Here is a 22,541-nt window from a genome sequence, read left to right on the forward strand (position 1 = left end):
TTGAAGCTCTCCTGGATATGAAATTATTGGTTTTCAAGGTTATTGCATATCTGGAGAAAAGGAAATAGGAATGGGGTGAATTTAAATGCCACAAAACTCACTGTTCATACTGAAATTCTATTGTTGTTTGTAGTGTTTTTTTCTTTTTGCTTTTGTTTGCTTTTTTTTGTGTTTGGTTTTTAATAAATACTTTCCCAAAAGAAGAATGAGACGTCTCTTTACCTTTCTGGCAGAAATGTGAAATATCTCCTATTGATTTTCTTAGGCTCCCACCCTACATCCTGTTCTCAGTTTTATTCTATAGCATTGCAGCAGCAACCTATTATGTGGCCATTAGATTCAGAACTGAATACCTAAGCAAAAATTGATTAAAGCCAATTTTTTTTTGAAAAATATAATAGATTTTTGGCTTATTTGAGGTTCAAAAGTCAACAAGTATGTTTTTTAGAATTGTTTTTACATGAATCTAATTCTAGCAAATGAAATGCATGTATGGTGTGACTTCGCTGAATGTCTGTAATAATGCTTGAAACAAAGGCCATTGTTATTTATTTTACAGAGAATATACTATCTAATAATCCACAAACTCCCTTAATTTCCTTTTCTAGAGTTGTTCCTCTCTGCCTAAACAGAATATCCACTGTTCTCAATTTTGGAGAATTCCTAAGGGTTCTGGTCTTCAGTACTAGTGGTCATCAAGCTAGTCCACTATTGTACAGAACTAAGAAATGACTCTATTGTTTTAACTTTGTTGCCAAACAATTGTTCACAGCATGGTTTTCTCTGCCATAGCATTTGGACTTTATTTAATCCACATATTTTTTGGGAACATTCCCAAGTCTTTGAACATATAGTTTAAAAGCAAAGGATTCACATATTGATTTTTTGCTGTTACAAATTTAATGGTAGGAAATCTGCCATCTGGCTCAGTTTTAGGCATCTCATGTTTCAGGAATGAGTAAGGCAGCTTGAAACAATAATTGCAATTTTAAAAAGACCCCAACTCCCACTTTGTTACCAAGGAGCTGTGAACACTGATGGTTCAAGCTGGGCATATTGGCTCATACCTATCATCCCAGCCATTTAGGGGACTGAGGCAGGAGGATCCCAAGTTTGAGGCCAGCCCGGGCAACCTAGTAAGACCCTCTCTCAAAATAAAAATTTAAAAAGAGAGTGAGAATGTAGCAGTGATAGAATGACCCTTGGTTCAATCCCCAGCACTACCATCACTCCATCACTGTTCACACACACACACACACACACACAGTGAGGGGAGTTCAGAGATTTTGTGTTTAATGTTTCTAATTTTTTTCTAAGATTCTACAGTCTAAGCAGTCTAAGATCCTACAGTATTCACCATTTTCAGTGCTAAGGTATATCATGGTAACTCATGAAAACTTTTAGTTCTAGATATGTCTAACAGATGATGGGGGGCTTAAAACCAAATGTGTTTCTGAGAAATCCAAGGCTATTCCTGAAGTTATAGTCCACTAAATTGATGAAATGCAGCAACTAGAAGAGTAATAAAATCAATCAAGGATTTTAATTTTGGTGTTTATTCTACATACTCTTTAGAATGTTTAGAAGTGAAAGATGTGATGAGTAAGACAGGTTTGTACAAAATATTTGGTGAAAAATACCCAGGTCCTGGACTTTTGGATCAGAAAATAGATGGATTTCCCTCACACTTCATGAAATCCATCTATTTTCTCCCTTTTTCCCTCTCCTCTTCTTTCTATTGACATGGGCTTCATGATCTAACAGAACAAAGTAAATTGTGACACTTTTTTCCAGAGTTTTCCCTTCCTCATGTTAAAATTGAAAGCATGTTTTGCAACTTCCCTGTTCTGGAATGTTCGTAATGTACTCTATAGAAAGCAGGAGGTTTGATGTGCTCCTCCAGTTCTGTTTAGCTTTATTATTATTCTGTTATAATCCTAAAACCATGAAAGATTATGCTGGTATCTAAAAAGGGGACGTTCAGAACAGGTATTTGTGTTAGAAATAAGCTGAATAGAGAGAGATGATCCTAAGAAATTGAGAAGATGGGAAAACTTAAAGTTCCTGAGAAGAGAGGGCACCAAGGCTCAGGGGTCCCATTGCCTTTGGGATGATGGCAAGGTCTCAGGGAGAAATGGCTGCCATCTCCTATACTTTCCACCCTTGCCTGAGAGTCACATGCTGAAGTCTTAGAGTAAAGCAGCAGAGCAATCTCTCCTGAAGTGGCTTGTGGTCTCAGATGTGCGTCTCTGAGGGGGCAACTAGATGGATGAGTGACCACCAGGCGGGCCTTCCCAAAATCTTGGTGATATTTTGATCCTGGTGTTTTAACACCATGAAGGGAAGGGGACTCCTACAGCAACAAACTGGAGAACAGAGTCAGTATTAGGTTAACTGAAAATAAATTGTAATAAGAGATTTCTTACCCATCTGGTATTATGGACTGAGATTCTGACACACATCTTGATATGCTTTTTTTCCCCCTACTCTGTTCTTCCTACCTCCCTCTGCCCTCCTTCCCCTCTTTTCTCTCTTTTCCACTCTCCCTCCCTCCCTCCTTTCTTTTCTTCCTTTTCTTTCTTCTTTTGTTCTTTGGTATCTTTCTGTAGTTTATCTGAGTTATAATGATTGCTGACTTTCTAGAATGATTAGTTTAATAGGTTGGGGTATTGTGTTAATGAAAGAGGTCCCAGTTTTGTTTTTTCCTCTCCTCCAGAAAGCTTTGAACCAACAAAGATGGAAGATGACTCTTCAATTAATTTCCTATCCATCAAAAATTCCCTATCCAAACAAAAAGCCAGGCTTGGTGGAACATGCTTGTACTCCTTCTACTAAGGAGGCTGAGGCAGGAGGATCACAAGTTTGAGGTCAGTCTCAGCAACTTAGCAAGACCCTTTCCAAACTTTAAAAAAAAAAAAAAAAAAAAAAAAGGTCTAGGGGTAGAGTTCAGTGGTTTGCAGTGCGCCTGGGTACAGTCACCAGTACCAACAGAAAAATCAAAATCCACAAATGGGAATTTATTGGTTAAATGGAATTTCATAAGTGAATTAGATGAATGATCATGACTAAAAGAGATATGTCACTATGAATATGAATTAGTGCTGCCAGCAACAAATGTCCATATATAGGAGACAGGAGCACTTGACATTGTACTCAAGGCAAATCATAGGTTCTATGTTTCAGATGTGATAATGTAAGTTGAAATAATGATGCTTTTCTTCTTAATATCATGATATTAGTTGAAATGGAATTAGTGTTGTGGATTGTGGTAGCTAAAGCTTGAGTGCCCAGTAGGTTTGACTTTCATTGTTCTTCTGCTAAGAGTCCTCTTTCTGTTGCCACAGAACATCTGCCATGGAAGTGACCACAGGACCTGACCAAGCAGAATACCTGTCTAGACACTCAGGGCATTGACTAGGTAAAGGATGACCACGCTGGAAAAACATTGATTAGAACATTGAAGAAAACTTTTCAGTAGCATTCCTAGCTCTAAGTATGATTTGAACCTAGAATTGGCAGTTGCCTTTTTTGCCACTACATGAGGAAAACTTACTAAAAACAAACAAAAAACAAAACAAAAAGAATGAAAACATTGATTCTACAGATTCAGCCAAGCTTAGGCTTGATAATCTCCTGAACTTCTTAGGTACATTAGCCAATATAAATTACCCCCACCATTGTTTTCCTTAAAGTACTTTGACTTGGGCTTCTGACACCTGCTTTCAAAAGAAACTGACTAATACAGAAATCACATCAAGTCAAGAAATAACATTAATCATTAAGGAAAAACACTTTCCTGGAAAGTGATTCTAATTTGTAGCAAAAGAGCTAGTCATGGTTATAGCATATATCCAATCCAATAATCTAAACATTAATTCTATGTCTCAGTAGCTTGTCTAACCTTGTTTTCTTTTAAAAGTCTCCTATAGGAATTACTCCATGAGAACAGAATTTTGCTTTTCTGCAAGTTTTATAATTTTTGAGATATGAATTATTCCATATAGAAGGCTGCTGTGAGACCATAATAATTTTCATAGAAGATAATAACTGTGTATCAATTGTAACCAGAAGTGCTTTTCTATTATGACTGATGTATTGTTAAGTCGTGCAACATTGTATAATAGTATGCTAAGCCTACACCATGAAGGGCTCTATTATCTGCCAAAGACGTTGCCAGGCTCCAGATTCTTTTGTCTAAGAGAGATGGCATTTTGCTCGTTTATTGGTCTTTTCTGATGAGTGGCTACATTAAACCAATTTATCACCAAAACTTGTTTCTTGCTGATGGGTCATATGATAGGTGATATTATTTCATATTTGAAGGTAGAATCTTTACAGAGTGGTGTTCTTGCAAGTGCTACCAAATTTACTATTTTAGTCAGCTTTTCCACTGCTGTGACTAAATGACCTGACCACAACAATTGTAGAGGAGGAAAAGTTTATTTGGGGGCTCACAATTTCAGAGGTCTCAATCCACAGACAGTAGGCTCCATTCCTTGGGGCTTGAGGTGAGGCAGAACATCATGGTGGAAGAGTGTAGAGGAAGGAAGCAGCTCACATGATGATCAGAAAGCGGAGAGAGAGAGACTTGACTGGCCAGATACAAAATATATACCCCAAAGCCAGGCCTCCAATGCCCCACCTCCTCCAGTCACACCCCACCTGCCTTCAGTTACCACTCAATTAATCACATCAGGGGATTAATTCGCTGATTGGTTTAAGGCTTTCATAACCCCATCATGTCTTCTCTGAATCTTCTTGCATTGTCTCACACAAGAACTTATGGGGGACACCTTACATCCAAACCATGACATTTACCATGCATTCCTGTTTGAAGTAAATGATTATTTGTGTTATTCTGCTTAATTAGGAGAAAATTGAAATTATTAGTTAAAACATAGTACCTTTCATTCCCTTGACTTTTGTGTTGGTTGGGCCATGGTATCAAGTGATAGAAACTAGGTCAGGGTAGTTTAAGCAAAAAATGTGTGTTAATGAGCTTCTTGTCAAATATTTGACAAGAACAATTTAGAGGAGGAAAAGTTAATTTGGGGCTCATGGTTTCAGAGGTTCAGTTCATTACTCTGGGTCTGCAGTGAGGTATGACATGGTGGAAGAGCATGATGGAGGAAAGTTGCTTACTAATTATTTTACTTTTATTTTTTATTCCTATTAAACTGGATTTAGTACATAATTAAATTCTTTCAAATATTTTGTTGCTCGTGCTCAAAGTATCTGATATTTGCTATTAGTACTTTATTTAAAAATATGCTCATTTTCTTTATGGTATTTGATAAATACGGATATTTTCTTTTTAAGGTCAATTAGATCACTCTGGCTGAGTATATTATTTATTCCTTTATTATCTGGTTGTTTTCTATTTTCAGGATGTTCATCTAAATTGAGAGAATGTGTTTAAAATAAAATATTCTATCATTTTAAATTTTATGCATCTTATTTCAACTGAGTTCAAGTCCTTATGTAATAGACAGTACTATTCAGTTGGTGGCATGTTCTGTGTTCCATTTACTGTTTCATCATTCAGAATATTATGTTGACATTTTTATAGCTTATCTCTTTTAGTTTAGTTTGGTATAGAGAATTTCTCTGAAATGTGAACCTTTATCTTTCACAGAAGTTTCTATAATTTTTTGTTTTGTTTTTTAGTTTCTTTTAGTTATACATAATATTAGAGTTCAATTTAACATAATAGTACAGGCATGGAAACTAATTTGCTGTAATTCAGTCTCCACCTCTTCCCCTTTCCCTCTTCTCTTCCTTCTCTCTGTTTCCTTTCCTCTACTGTTTTTTTTTTCTGCTATTTAATTGTAGTTTTTTTTTTTTTTAAATTAGTGCCTTGTGAATATATGTAAAGGTGAGAGTCACTGTGGTATTTTTATATTAGTACATGGGAAATTTGGGTTAGATTCATGATACCATTCTTCCCTTTTCTCTCCCTCTCAATCCTCTACTCCATTGGTCTCTCTTCTAGTTTCATGAAATCCTCACCCCACTTTCTTTCTATTTTCCCTTATTTTGGTCTAGCTTCCTCATATCAGAGAAAACATTTGGCCTTTGACTTTCTGGATCTGGCATTTTTCACTTAGCATGATATTCTTCAGTTCTATCCATTTACTACAAATGCCATATACTCATTCTGTTTTATGATAATACTCCATTGTGTATATCTACCACATTTTCTTTATCTGATTGTCTACTGAGGGACACTTGGGCTGATTTCACAGCTTGGCTATTGTGAATTGTGCTCCTGTAAACATTGATAATAATGTAATTTTAAGTGAGTCCTATGGTTTGGGTATGGTTGAAGTGTGTCCTCCAAGGGTCTATGTGCTGAAATTCAACCCACTTTCAGGCATTAAGAGAGTGGAAATGTAATCTGACCATAGTGTTTGGAGGATCTTTGGAAGATGTTTAGTATTAGATACAATTGTCAGGGTAGAACCCCCATGATTGAATCCTGGGGGCCTTTGAAAGAAGAAAGAGAGAGAGAGAGAGAGACCAGAGTGGACCGCTGACACACACATACACACACCCACACGGGTTCTCCTGGACTCTCTGTTCCATCTCAGAACTTTGCCACTGAGAGGCCATCACCAGATGGAGCCCTTCTGTTGGGGGCTGTGCCATGTTGGCAACGCCGGGATGGCGCCTGATCACATCGGCAGTGAGGAGGTTAATTGACATAAGCACACTCAGGTGATTTTCTCGTCCATGCACACAATGTATGCGCATGTATTCTCGAGCACTAATTGCCTGCTCCCAGCATCTCGCCTAATCTTTGCGTAAGAGGCGTGGCCCTGCTCTCCGCCTCCTGGAGGTGATATAAGCGTAGGCGGATTGAGACAGAGGACAGCAACCATTAGGAGAAAAGCAGTAGCAGAAGACACACAGCGCGGCAGTAGCCAGAGAAGAAGACATGCCACAGCAGCCATTAGCAAAAAAGCAGCTAGACACGCCACAGCAGCCAAAGGGAAAAACACCCGGCAGTAGCAACAGCAGCCAGAAGAAAGGAAAAACACGCGCGGTGCAGCAGCTAGCAGGCAGCGGTGGAAGGCAGATTGCAGACGCATCACGAGGGCACCTTAGGTAGACATACCCTTAGTTCACAGAATGCAGGACTTTAAGGTGTAGCAAGTCTCTTTTAAGGTGTAGCAAGTCTCTCTTCCTCTAAGCAAAGCCTGTCTTTCTCTCAAAATTTCTCTGATAAGCAAAGTCTCTCTCTCTCTCCTCTCAAAGCAAGTAAACCTCATATCCTCTATCCTCTATAAACAAGCAAGAAAGCAGTGCACTAAAGAGAAAGATAGAAGTGCCTCAGTTTCCACTCCACCACCCATAAGACCCGGGCAAGTTGTTGCTGCAGGCGGTGACAAATATCCACGGATCTTCCTTTATGGGTGAGCTGAAACTTGCTTCTAGAGAATAGACTCTGGCAAATGTGTTGGAAGAGCCATCCCCATGTTTCCACGGTGTAGGCATTCTCACTCTCCCTTTCTCTTGCTTGTTCTGATGAAGCCAGTTGTCACTGTATTGAGCTTCACTCTGGAGGGGCCTAGCTGATAAGCAATCCAGGAAACCTTGCAGCCAACACATCTTGCAGAATCGAAGCCTTCAGTTCAAAGTCTGTGCGAGAAAATGAATCTTGCCCATCAACACTAGAGTGAGCTTAGAAACGAATTCACCTCTTGTTGATTCTTGACTTGACTTAGCCTTATTTGTGACCATGAGCCCAAGCACCCAACTAAGCTGCCCTGGTATCTATGTACAAAGAACCTATAAGATAATGAATGGATGTTGTGATAAGCCACTACAAATAAATAGCTAAAATTCTTAAGATGCGCTTCTGTGGAAGGGTTCCATTACTGGTGATCTGTACTTCATAATTTAAGGATTAAAGGGGATTTTCCTCTTCTGAGTTTAAGCTGTGGTCTAGTATTGTTATTTCTTTGTTCATATACACTTTTATTTAAGTCATTCTATTTTTGGAAGAGGAAAAATCAATATTACCATTTATATACAGAGAAGAATCCTGTATAGGCTAAAGTTATTAATCTGTAACTATATGACAGTTTCAATTAGTTGCTTGAGCCTATGAATTATGAGCTTAAAATGCTTTCAATAAATCTCTAATTTTTTCTCAGATAATTTTCCACAAGTATTTTATTCACTCATTTTTCTCATATTATATAATAAACTGAGTCAGAGGTTATTGAGTTTAAAAAAAAAATTAAGATCTGGCACTGACCTAAGGTTACCAAAATTAAGCTGGGGGTGTGGAGAATGGGGTAAGTGTTCAGCTAAGTAAGAACAATTCTATTCTTGAGGGCTTGATAAGTGTTGCTGAGAGTTGAGCAGATAATACTTTTTACTACACAGAAATGTAGATGCAGCTGTGATAGTTATGGGGGACTTCCTGGAGGAGCAGGATCTGAATCTCAAGTAGGATCAATGGCTGGAGATAAGAGGGTCTTAAGACCAGAGAGACAAGTGTATTCCAGATAGAGAAAGCCTGAGACAACAAAAAAGAATCTATTTCCAAGGGGTAGAGTCTGGATTAACAAAACAGTAAAAGGAAAAGCTGTTAGTATAAAAGAATAATAATTTTATAGGGAAACTTTAAGAGTTTGGATTTTATCTCTGACTTTGGTTTAGAAACATGTCTGCAAAAGTCAGGTAAATAAATGAAGGGGCCAGGTATAGGTGCACAGGTCCCCATCGGGGTAGAGGTGAGGAATGTGGAGAGTGAGTCCCACTATTCAGCTGTAGGCAATTATAACCATGCTTGAAAGTGAGCCCAGATAGGGTTGCCAATACCTGTTATTGTTCTAGGCATAGTATCTGTATTTTATGTAAAATTGACTGCTTTTAAAATATTGGATTAAAAATGCTTTGTGGTTATAGCTAATCTTAGTTGTCAATTTGACTAGATTAAGAAATACATAAAAAATTGGTAAAGCCCATTTCTAGGTGTGTCTTGTGAGGGTCCAGAGACCATTGGCATGTGAGTTGGCGAACTGGAGGGGGAGACCTGCCCTGACTAGGGTGGCACTTTCCAATGAGCTAGAGGCTGAATGAAACAAAAAGTGGAAGAAAGGTGAGGTGTGCTCATGCTTATAAGATGAATTCTATTTGAGTGGATACATTTTTTTGAGGTTGCTATCAACCATGATAATCAGACTCCAGAGGCTTAAGCCTTTGAACCTAGACTCACACCAGACTCCCCAGGAAACTTCCCAGCCTTCAGCCTTGGACTAGGCTGCATCATTGTTCACTCTTGTTTTGAGGCTTCCAGATTCTTGGACTGAGCAGCTCCTATTTTCCTGCACTCTTCAGCCTGCAGAAGGCCATTGTGGAACTATCCAGCCTCTGATTGAAGAAGGCAATCTAATAATTCCACTTTTATAATTATATATAATTCTATTGGTTCTGTTCCTCTAGAGAACTCTGACTAATTTAGTTAACTATAGTCCAAGGACTATCGGTGACTGACTGTGTATAACAATTTTGGTAGAAGAAAAGATGTCTTAGGAAGATTCAGTGTTTGTGATAGACTGAATGGGGTCGAAGTGTAAAAGAAAAATTGCAATGGACTAGTTAAACCAATAAGGGAGATCTTGTTCAAAACTGTTGCAATAAGGGAGAGAAATTGAACTTAGCTCTCCTAACCAAAAGCAGATTTTTAAGTGCTGGAATTCACTAGTAGAAAAGCACCGAAGGAAGTTAGTAGAGAGGTGGATCCCTGTGATAAGGCTATCTATAATTGCTAATGGGCTTTTCTGGAAGTAAGGCTCCTCACCTCTCACAGAACTGCACAAAAGGGACATTATCTTTCTCAATGAATAGTTTCAGAGGTCCTTGAAATGTTCCTGGGTTTTAGAAGATTTACATCTCAAAGGATCAGTGAAAGAAAGAATTTATAGCTGCAAGTTTTATACAGTAAATGCTTTAAGAAAAGTAAGGTCAGGGGCCTAAGGTTAGAAACATGTATATATTTGGTCAAGTTGAGTGGAATGTGAAGGCCTTCTCCAAGGATTCATGCAGGGTGATGAGCTAGAGGCTATAACAATAGTCTATGTGTGAAGTTTCAAAGTAAAGAACTAAAATCTGAATCATGAGTTGGTGAAAGACCTTGAAATGGGCCAAACAAGATTAGTATAAGTGCTTTTAGTTGGAGAGTATGTGTTTTCTAGTGTGCACCTTGCCTGGTTATCTGAGTGTATGGGGCTTGTGCTTTTCATTGTTTGTGAACTATTTTCCAAAGTTTTACGATGTAAGTTATGATTAACTAGTTGCAGTACAAATGAATCTTTTCCATAGACATGTAAATTAGGTCTTTCAGCCGTAGAGACCATTCATTTTCCTTCCTCACTCAATTCAGGTAGTAAACCAGTTTCATTTACTCATAAATTATTTATATCTATTTATGAATTCACTTCAGTATTATTTTTTTATACTGGTGTGGTTCTTTGAATGGTTGGAGCATTTTGCTGAATGGTTTACTTCAAATGGTTCCTTATTAATTAATGAGTTACAGCATTTGACATATGTTCATTTTATGTTTACATGTGTCTTGATTTTAACATTTAAAAATTATCCTGTATGTGACTCCCAAAGCTGCCATTTTAAGATGTGCAACTAAACACAAGTGAATTCATTTCTCTGAGCCTCAGTTTTTCTCATGTGACAAAAGATGACAATGATGAGACAGTTGTGCTTTTTCTATATAGTTATTGTGAGAAATAAGTGAGATAACATGAGGTAGTGTCTAGTATAGCACTTAGAATATAGTAAATATTTTGTGAGTCTAAGTATGAATTGCCAAATAGGCTATTCTACAAGGGCATGATTCATTCGTAACTTTTGCCTACAGCTGAAAGATTTATAATTATATCACATTTATTGGGGAAGAGCTATTTATTACAATGAAAAATATGCTTTTTATACTCCAAAAGAATAAATGTTCCTGCAGATTTCATTTCCTTCTTCCTTTTTACTGCCTTTTCTTGACTATAGTGTACAATGAGAAATGTTTTTTTCATGCTTATGTATCATTTTGTGATTTACCATCATGAGCCTATAAATGCAGACTAGAAAAATATGGAATTATAAAACTGGAACTTTGGCTTAATGTGTATGAAATTCAGAACTCTAGTTTCATGTGAACCCTGTTATATCTTTTCTGCATAGAAATCTCATATTTTAGATAGGCAGCTGGCCTAAGAGTTTGTAAGTGATTAGGCAATATAGTCTCTGAATCTGTCAGCATCTGCTTTTTTATTACATTTTATTCATAGGCTTTTGTTAAGCATATAGTTATAGTTGAAAAGTTTGTAGTTCATTTTGTGCCTTTTAATAGTTGTTGAGTTCACATGAAACTTTCTCTGGGAATCGATTTGAAAATAATGCCTCTTTATTTTTATCTCCAAGATACCCAGTCCAACCAAAGGAGAAAAAGAATAATGTATGTGAGACCCTGTTAAATTTCCTTCCCTACTCCTACAGTTTCATCAAGATCAAACAGATTCCACACATTGGCAGCCATACAGAACACAGACCAAATCGGATGCATATGTGAAGCTGTGATAAAAGAAAGCTTTTTAGAAAGGAAATAAAGGCCTAGCAGGCATGGCTGGCTGGCAGCCGAAGAAAGTGCTACTGTCATTATTAAGGGGAAGTGAAGATACTGCCAAGGCTCAAAAAACAGTATCAAATATTGCATATGGACCCAATGCTGAGTGATTCATTCATGTGGTTTTACTGTAAATGGGACAGCCAAGTGCCTTTTTTGAAAACTCTGTTGATAACAGAGTTTGAGTAAGAATTGTTAAATAACCCAGCATCTATTGCCTAATCTTACTTTTTAACTGTCCAATTACTTTGTTTCTAATTCTTTCCACCTACAGTACATTTAAGGATCACATGTGTAGAAAAAAATTAAGGAAGCCAGTACGACCATTAGGAATATGTTGTGTCATTTGTGAGTTTATTAAATTATGTGTTTAAAAATCATTAATGTGTTTATTCCATCTTATTTTTAAAGTCCTAATCTAGTTGTATGTTCTTCAGCTAGTGGGCCTGTTAAGTCTAAGAATGTATATTGATTACTTATCCATGTAGTTCAATTGGAGGTCCCATCCAGATCTCTTCTGCTCTTCTATTTAACAAATATTTATTGAACAGTTATGAAGCTGTGGGGATATTTCCTGCACTTAAAAATCTTTCGTTCTAGAAAATAATAAATAAAAACAAGTATTTCATATGATTGGTGGCATGAAGATCATGAAATAGATGGTGTCTGGGCAGAGAGGCTCCTTTAGTTTGAGTAAGCAGGAAAGGCACATGACATGACTGACAAAAGAGGAGACAGCTATGCAAAAGAACTGAGGCCAGGAAGCAGGAATAGCAAGAACTGAGATCCTGAGAATGAAAAGAACTTGGTGTATTTGAGAAACCAAAGGGCCAATGTGGATGGTGTATGATGAGAGTGAAGACTGCTGAGGCCAGAGATGGAGTCATTGTCTGGTCTCTTAGATCCTCTTGGGTCATCCTAAGGAGATTGGGAATCATTCTCAATACCAGGGAAGTCATTTAAATGAGTTACATAATACGACTCAAGTTTAAAAAGGTAACTCTGCTGTGAGGTGATGTATGGTTTAGTTGTGAGGTGTTCCACAAAAGCTTATGGGTGAGAAAATGCAAGAAGGTTTAGAGGTGGGTTATGAGAGCCTTAACCTAATCAGTGGATTAATCCCCTGATATGGATTAATTGGTAATTGTAGGCAGGTCACGGTATGGTTGGCGAGCTAGAGGAGGTAGGTCACTGGGGGGTATATATTTTGTCCTTGTTGAGCACAGCGCTCTCTCTCTCTCTTCCTCCCTCTCTCCCTCCTTCCTGCTGTCATGTTCAGAGCTGCTTCCCTCCACCACACTCTTCTGCCATGATGTTCTGCCTTACCTGGAACCCTGAGGAATAGAGTGGGCTGTCTATGACTGAGACCTCTGAAACCATGAGTCCCCAAATAAACTTTTCCTTCTCTAAAATTGTTCTTGTCAGGTTGCAGCAGTGAAATAGCTGACTAAAACAGGTAAGGAGAAGGAATTTCAGGGACAAGAGGAAGGCATGGTAGGAAACTTTCAAAGTGATATGGAATAGAGGTGATGGTGGCCAGGTAAAAGGCAGCTCAATTTGGGATGTTGTTTCTCAAAAGGAAAAAAATAAAGAATGGTAGGTAAGTAACTAATACTGTCCATTTCAGATAAGATAGAAGATGATAAAAAAAATTCAATTTAAGAAGTGAAAAAAATCAAAGAAGCTTGTCTTGAATAATTTATGATGTGTAACACCAAAATGAGATCTCCTGGTGAATATATCAATATACTTAGATCCCCATTTCCTTTTCCTCCATGTCCCCCACAGATGTCACACCTGAGGTCAATGACATTATCCTCCTCCTCCTTCCCTCTCCCCTACTTCTCTTGCAGGCTCACTACCATTCAGGGGTCTAGAACAACTTAAAAAGTAGAAGAACTTATGAAGATTCAAATCTCAGACTCAATGATAAAGTATGCTTTTGATAACCAAGACTCACATTTCCTTTAGCTCCAGGAATAGATATTTAAAAATGGACTGTAACAACTTGATGCTTTTTTAATAACAAACATTGTTCTGGGCTCAGTGGTGCATGCCCAATAATCGCAGCAATTTAGGAGGCTGAGGCAGGAGGATTGCAAATCTGAAGCCAGCCTCAGCAACTTAGCAAGCCCTTGCTTCCAAATAAAGAGTAAAAAGGGCTAGGGATTTAGTTCAGTGGTAAAGTACCCCTGGGTTCAATTCACAGGGCTTAAATAAATAAATAAATAAATAAATTAATTAATTAATTAAAAAAATTCTGAGCATTTCTAGGATTTTGAGTTTGATACGGTTATATATTCTACTGAAGAATTGATCTTAGGGAGAATTTTATCTTTCTGAGGTAGAAAGTCACAAACACTCCTGGCAGATAATTTCAAGAACATTTTTGCAGAATGCCTGTAACATGTTTTTTTTTTTTTTTCATGATACTAAAGATTAGGAAGGCACAAAGCAAAAGTTAGATTTTTGTTCTTGGTTAGTTATCTTGGTTAGTAATCATGGTTAGTTACCCTCACTAACACAACTCTACCTGAAGTGGAGTTCTGCTCTATTAATTATGCTTGTAAATAGGTCCAACCTGACAAGAGAGCCAAACCTTTTCCTAACACTTTCACATATTCTGCTTATACCCAAGCTAATATTGCAAACAGATGTCAGTAGTATTGTGCTTAAGGACCATTGGTGAGTTTATTTGATAACCCCTCCTTCAAATTCAGTGAATTAAATGGAAAACATTAGTAAAATCAAACGTTTGTTACTGGAGTAACGAAGTTTGACTGAAAAATATTTTTTTTGAACTGGCTCTTTTGGCGTTGGAATTCTGCCTTCCAAATTCACCCACAAACACGTTTCTGTGGAAACAGAGCCACAAATAGCAGAGTGGTTATTGATTTTCTTTTGGGGCTACCACCTGGTTTCTGCAAAACCCTGAACAGCTTATGCCAATTTCCTTGTGTATTTTACCACCTCTTCTCTGCTCCTACCCCTCCCGCATCCACATGGGCTTAAGCAAATGTAAGCTTTTCTCTTGTTTTTTGAAAGGCTAGAAGATTGACTATATCTTAGTCAGTTTGGGCTGCTGTAACAAAATATCATAAATCAGAAGGCTTAAAATCAACTGGAAATTTTTTCGCACTGTTCCAGAGCCTGGAAATTTGAGATGAGGGTGCCAGCAGGGTTGGGCCATGATGTGAACCCATTTCTTGGTTCATAGATGTCCACTGTATTCTTGCTGTAGCCTCACTGGCAAAAGAAGAAAGGGAGCTCTCTGAGTTTCCCAAGTGCACTAACCCCATTTGTGAGGACTCTGCCTTCATGACCTAGTTACCTCCTAAAGGCCTCACCTCCAGATACAGTCACAATGGGGGCTTAGTTTCAACTTAGAGGTTTTACAGAAGGCATTATGGGCCATAAACATTCAGTCTCTAGCAGGCTCACAAAACAAGGGAGTCCAACCTCTGCCTGTTACTAGAATCTCCTGGATGTGGCCTCCCCTATGACCAATCTCTTCTGATCCTATTTTGGGATCAGGCTTGGGTTGACCTTCTACCCCTATTGGACAACCCCTAATGCTGTATGGCTCCTCTTCCTCCTATTCTCATGTTCTCCAGCATCACCAAATGCTCAGTTCCTTAACTTCTCAACTGGGCCTTCACCTGCTTGTTGAGTGATTGTTTTCTGTGGCTGCTAGAAAAGAATAGCACAACTTTGGTGGTTAAATAAATACCAGAAATTCATTCATTCACAGTTGTGGAGGCAGAACTTGGAAGTTCAAGTGACAGTGCCTTGATTCCTCCACATGTCCTGAGAGAGATTCTGTTATTTTCCTCTCCCTACTTCTGGTGGGTACCACCAATGCTGAGTTTGAGACTGCACTCCAACCTCTGCCTCTGTGGTCATTTTACCTTCTCTTTTGTGTATCTCTGCTGTGTTTCTCCTATGACATATTTTGCATTGCATTGAGGGTCCACCTGGATAGTGGGATCCAGGATTATTTTATCTCGAGATTTTTAATTACATCTGCAAAGACCTTTTTTCCAACTAAGGTAGTATTCACCAGTTCAGGAGGTTAGGACAAGGGCACATTTCTTTGTGGGCAATCATTCAGACCTTTACACATAGTAACTAGCACATAAATACCATAAGGAAGAATGAATCTTATTAATGAGATGATAATAACTTGTCAATAGAGAAATTCAAGCTATGTCTATTAGTTCTCTTTAGACCAGTGTCTTTACATAGGTAGACTATGGCATGAGTTATGGTTTAGATATTAGGTTTCCCCAAAAAGTTCCTGTGTGACACAATGCAGGAAAGATCAGATATGAAATGATTGGGTTAGGAGAGCATTAATTTAATCAGTGCACTAATCCCCTGATAGGGATTAACTGGGTGGTAACTGTAGTCAGGTGGGGTGTGGCTGGAGGAGGTGGGTCATTGAGATCACTTGGGGTTTATATTTTGTCCCTGGTGAGGGGAGCTATCTCCCTGCTTCCTGATTCCATGTCCTCCAGAGCTTTATATCATGTTCTGCCTCATCTTGGGCCCAGAGCAATGAAACAGGTTGTGTATACACTGAGACCTCTGAAACCATAAGCCCCAAAATAAACTTTTCCTCCTCTAAAATTATCTTGTCAGATCTTTTGGTTACAGCAATGAAAAAGATGACTTAAATAGTAATGCCAATTCCCATGTCAGTGACCTCCTTTCTGCTATTATCACATGAGAGACCCTTTTTCTATCCTTATTTTACTCATTCTTTAAGGTTTCATTCAAGTTTAACCTCCTCAACAAAGTCTACTATGATCAATAGTGGTGATATTAAAAGCATCTAACATTTATCAAGAGCTTACTACTTGCCAGGCATGATACACAGAGCATTAATCTTCCTATTGATATTTCCACCATTCTTTTTCCTTTGACTTGTTATAACATTTATATCTGTACCACCGTAAATACAATTTAATTATATAGATATTATTTAATTGTCATATACACTACTTTCAAGCTGTGCATGTAGCCTGTGTATAAAACCCTTATAATATTTACTACTCGTATAGTACTTAAGTGTATAGTATATCACTTTAATTTTCTCTTTTAATCCTCAAATTGGTTCTGCCATGTGTGTGCCTTTCATTGTCCTCACTTTTCAGATAAAGAAACTGAAGTTCATAGTTGCTATTTGTGTTCTTTCTAAAACTGATGAAATTATAATTTGAGCCAATACCACTGAACTTTAGAGACCACATAAACTTAGATATTATTTTATGTATTGAAAACTTTGTTGACCTTGTCTTCTGAAGCACTCAGATAGATTGAAAGCTTCTTAAAGTTATAATTTTGCTTTCCACAATTGCCTGTTGTTTTATTGATTCTGTCATTGGCTCTGTGGGACCTTCAGCTCCTGCAAGATAGTAATTAAATATGGCTAATAAAAAGAGGGTTAGTAAGAATTATTTATTGCATTAATTTACATAGCATGGTAGCTACCCCATAGGAAGAGCAGCAAAGAGATTGAAGGGTGAATGGCATATGTATGTTTTGGGGAGAGCTAGAAACTAACATGTTCATAAGCAATGTTGCACTCTTTCATTATGCCTGGCTGATTTGCACAAGGTAAAAAATGAGCCTAAAATTGTGTTAGGACTCCTCCCGTCCATGTTTAAATATATTTCAATGAGGATCTTCCTGACAGCATGGTTAGATTTGCCTGCACTGGTTTGATGTTGTCCTGTTGTTTGTCTTGAACAATGAATGCCCTTGGCAAGGTTCTCCTGCCTTTTATCTTAAGCACAGAGCATGCAATCCTTTTCTTTCAGTAGTCGCCCCTTTAAACCTAACCCTTACACTTCTGCCTCAATTCTTTGGAATGAAAGTTTTGTCTTATTTTTTAATGTACTGAGTGATAGAAATGATTTTTAGCCAAGGTCTATCGATTTGGTCCCCTTAGGAATCAGAATGTTTCTAATGTCCTTTGCAATATAGATGCAAATAATTGAAAGACCCAGCTCAAACATGACAAAAACCACTCCTTCATCTTGCCACCCGTTCCCTCCTTCTTTAAGCCTATTGTCATCACAGGCAGGGAGTCAGAGAAATCAGCATAAATTATTTTCTCTCTTGTAATTGTAGAAGTCATTAAGTTAGATAGCATTAATAGCATCAGTAGGGGACTGAGAACTGAGAGAGATGTTGACTGAGCCCTGTGGCAAAACTATCCAAGCTGGAAGCAGAAGGAGAGAATTATATGGTGGTTAAGGAATTTCTAGAAATTCTTTGCTGTTCTTCAACAGCAAGACATTTACCCTTCCAAAACCATATTCACATAAACAATGTCCTGGTAAAATTGTCTGGGAATTTTACATCAACTGGGATGGAAAACAGCAGAACTATGTATTCTAGTACAATACAGAAAAACACCATTTAGTTTTCCCTGAATTTGATTTAATTTGTTAATATTCAATTAATTATTTGGGAACAGTTTGCCTCCTATTTTGTCTGTGGTAAAAGGATTTATTTTTAAGAAATAAATTTAAAATTCCCCTTTGTCTTAATGGAGAGATGAAAATGTTTAGTTATTATTGTTAAAAACTATGAAAGTTTTCCATTAAGATCACTAGGCTAATCTGGCAAATAAAAATGTGAGTAGTTATGTTATAAACTCTTTACTTTGTCAAGGGGATTTTAGAAATAAAACAATTGCACATTTTCTTACAATATTCATCGAGCTCTAAATGGTGAGCATGACAATAGCTAACCATTGCTTCTGACAGGTCACCTGGTGCCAGAACCTGTCTCAGAATTTTCTACCTTTGCCTTATTCAAAATTCATAAAAGTTTTATGACAACACCATTGCTTTAATGTTCAATAGCTTGTCACTGAAGGTGGGGCTTCCAAGAGTTACCTCCAAAGGGGAAGAGGGGACCTCAACTGTGCCCAGGCAAGTTCTTGACTTTCACCATAGAAAATAATTTTAGGGCATATCAGATAGTTGAGTGCACACAGAGATTTATTCAGTGACAAAAGTAATAGGTGTACCAATCAAAAATAAATAAATGAGTGAAAGGAGGATCAGTAGAGGAGAGGATGGAGGATGGGGGAGGCAGGAGGAGAGGAAAGTGAGGGATCACAACTAAAATAGAGTAAATTTCATGCATGTATGATTTTGTCAAAATGAATCCAACTGCTATGTATAACTCTAATGCTCTAATAACAATTTTTTTTAAAAAAGGAAAGCAATGGGCAGGATACACACTCAAAGGAAGAGGGAACATGGGTACTTGAGACTTAGACTGTACTTTTGGGGTGTCAGTCTCTTCTTTTAAGGGAAAATTTGCCAGGATTGGGCATGGGGAAGTATATGGGAATGTCCTCACCCTGGTGAACTCAGTTCACCAGGCTTGGCTCTTGCCTCACAAGACCTTAATGCTGGTCCGGTCTGGTCTTCTTCCGTGATCTCCAGGCTAACATTGTCTCCTCTATCTAGATCATGTTCACAAAATCTATGTTTCTTAAAATACATCTCCCTTTGCTTTATTTAAGCTGAAAACACATTGTGTAGGCTAACAGTGCACTTAAGCTTTCATCAAAATGAGGCAGTTTTCATAGATGAGTGAATTTATAGTAACTCTAAGATTTGTAGATTTCTCAGAAATTTGGGAGTGACAGAACTGGAGGATAAAACAGGTCTGAGGAGTAAGTCTGATTTACAGCTACTGTCTTTTTCCTTCCCTTCTGCCTTCTTTCTGCTTGTCTTTCTTTCTTGAATTCTACCACAAGCTGATAAGAACATTAGGAATCAGATGAATTATGTAAATTTCCCAAAGTTACACAGCTAGTCAAGGGCAGAGCCAGGATGTGCCCTCAGGCAGCTAAAATATCATCAGTTTGCTGCTAAGTATACCACCTTCTGCAACTGTATGCATCAACACTTTGTTGTAAATGAGCAAATATTTAATACAACTAACAATGTGACAGTCTTAACTTTATGTGAGCTCTTCACTCGTAGAAAACAGCAATGGGTAAGAAATCTTCTTACCCTTTAAGGACCACCCTGAACTGGGATATATCAAGATAAAACCCACCTACATTTTCCTCATGCCTGCCATAAACTCCTGGATCATTTTACCTGCCTTTAAAAATCCATAGGACCCTTTCCTTTTCTTTGTAACATTCCTCATTAATGAATACTCTCCCTATTGTAAGAATGTAAATAAAATATTCTCCATGTCTGTCATATTTATCTTTCCTGTCCAGTGCTGAGCTCAGGGTAAGAACTCCTTGTTCTGGAGTGCCCCGTTACTCCATCCAGTGAGGACTCTTGGAGTTCTTTGTGTTCTGCAGGAGTCAGGACTGGGGACCCAGTGGGGAGTCTGATTCCTGCTCCTGTGTTGTGGACTCTGTCCATGGGAAGATTGGCTTAAAGGTAAACCATTGCTTATAAAAACTTAACATTCCTAAAATTCCTAGAAATTAAGGAAATTAACTCCTAGGAATCTGTATTGAAACCAACTCAGAAATGTTTCAAGATTTCAAGTCCATATATTAGGCAAATTTTTGGCCAACAAGACTCTAATATATTTTAGTTTTAGAAAAAACAGTTTTCTCTTGTTTACCAGTTTAAGTAACATTGACAGCTTTTTATTCTACTTGAATATGTTCTTTATAAATGTATATGGGTTTACTGATAAATAAGCTAATATATCTTCTATTTGGTTTTTAAGTTATAAAAAGTATAAATTTGTATTTACACTTGAATAATTATTTCAAAAATTTTATTCCATCAGCAATTACATTTCACAGTATGCCAGTTAGAAGATAATTTCCAAGATCTTTAGGTGACTTAAAACCTTGAACTTGATATTAAATTGACTTACTTATGGCATATTCATTAGATTCAAAAAATATTGATAGATGAATTATTTATCATAGTTTTAAATTTATATCTTTCACCTTTTATATGCTACAGACAGGTGAAGCAGATGGATCTGTTCATTTTTGCCACTTTGAGTTGTGTTATAAGGATATGTACAGGCTATGAAAGTTGTGAGAAACTTGTGATATGGAAATTTTATTTATCATTGGTTAAAGTTGACTAAGAGTCGACTTTTTTTAATAAATTATTATTATTATTATTATTATTATTTTTGGTACTAGGAATTGCCCCACACATGACAGGCAAGTGCTCTACCACTAAACTACATACACCAATCCTAGTCACAACATTTTAAAAAGAACTTAATTATCAAAAGTTGTACTGTTACCAAACTTGAACTAATTTTCTGTTAATGATTTTTCTTTTTAGATTATTGGTTTCTTCTTAATAAGAAATAATAAAATATTTTTCTTTCCCTTCTGTGTCACACAGTCTCCCACAATAGCAAAGATTCTGGGTCTTAACAAAGTAGCCTTCTATGTTTACACTGATTTGATTATATATTGATTATTAAAGAAAGCAAGGTTTCTTACCTAGGTAAGCATAACTTCACCAAGTACACCCATGTGGTAGCTGGTGAGCTTCAAGACACCTAACCAGTGAGGCTGTATACCAAAAGATTTCTTCTACCAATCTCTTAGAATCCATGGAGCTAATCACACTCACAGTTCAACAACTGACTCTTGAATGTAATCTTTTATATTAATATTTGTCTTTGTTTTTTAGACATCTGTCTTTTAAGACTCCTAACTCTAGACTCCTAAGACAATTGAGCTTGCTGGTATCTTTCAACAGATAGTTCAACTAGTTTTATAGGAATGGTGTCCACAAGAGTCACTCCAAGCCCGCTTCACCCCACTCAGGTCTATAATTGCTTCTGACTTTTTTGGTATGTATGATATTCATTTGTTTCATGAAAAAGAGGAGACTGACATCTGAGACCTCTGTTCCCAGTAAAGAGCACTAGGGGGCCAAACCCCTTGCTTTTGCATATTTCCAGTTAAAAACACACACCTCCATCCTTCCTCTTACTAGGAAAATAACATCCTGTAACATCCACAGGATTCCAGGTTGGGTCCCTTGTTTATCATTCTCTGTAAAACCCACCTGGGGCCCTCATTTTCTTTGAGTCTTTCCACATTAATGAATGTTTTCTGTGCTGTAATAACCTGAATAAAGTCATCTCTTCAATCCCCTGTGCATTTTGTCTGTCACATAATTTATTCATCAGTTTCTCACAACAACCTTATAAAGCAGGTATCATTCTTATGTTGTGCATGAGAACATTACATTTAGAAAATTTAAGAAACTGAATCAAGTTTTTATGGCTAGTAATTGATGGAAATTTTCTGATTTTAGATTCGATGCTCTTAATCTGTAATTCATATGTCACCATAAAGGACCTAAAGGAGTCATATTATTCTTTTCATATATCACATTCAACTTAGGAATGAAATATTCAATAACCTTCCCAAAGTTGAAAAGGAGAGTGTATTGTATTTTTCTTTTAACTTAAAACCAGAGTTAAAGTCTGTAACTTGATGGATAGCCACTGTCTTAAGTAGGAAAATGAATTGTATTATTAAAGATATTATTAGTACAGGGACTTTGTTAAGTTTGAAACACATGACCAAACTACTAACTATGTATATATCAGTGATGGTAAAAGACCATATGAACTGGAACTTCCTTGAAAGATGTATCAAATATTTTGCTGGGGTCTTACATAGAAGAAATCCTCTAATATCATTGTAAATCAAGCCTACTCCTATGTATATTGACCTTAAATATTGATAGCTTAATATTATTTGTTTTATAAAGGTTGGTATGTCACCCTGCTAAGAATCCCTTATTTTTCTTATATTTTTAAGTAAGTACCTCATTGTAAACTCCATACTTTCCTCTCCTACCTATTTCTGTAGCATATTCTCAGGCCGCAATAAACATTTTAGCTA

At 37.3% G+C, this 22,541-nt stretch overlaps 1 long non-coding RNA gene across 1 annotated transcript in view; it reads left to right on the forward strand.

Moving 5' to 3' along the window:
* Positions 1–4,321, forward strand: part of LOC306639485 — a 66,892-nt gene extending 62,571 nt beyond the window's left edge. Inside the window, exons 2-3 of the long non-coding RNA XR_013757668.1 lie at positions 2,717–2,867; positions 3,345–4,321. This is a non-coding gene — a long non-coding RNA (uncharacterized lncRNA). The remainder of the gene's footprint in view (positions 1–2,716; positions 2,868–3,344) is intronic.
* Positions 4,322–22,541: the final 18,220 nt, after the last annotated feature.

Source organism: Sciurus vulgaris (assembly GCF_902686455.1).
Source record: "Sciurus vulgaris genome assembly, chromosome: 11".
Classification (NCBI taxonomy): Eukaryota; Metazoa; Chordata; class Mammalia; order Rodentia; family Sciuridae; genus Sciurus; species Sciurus vulgaris.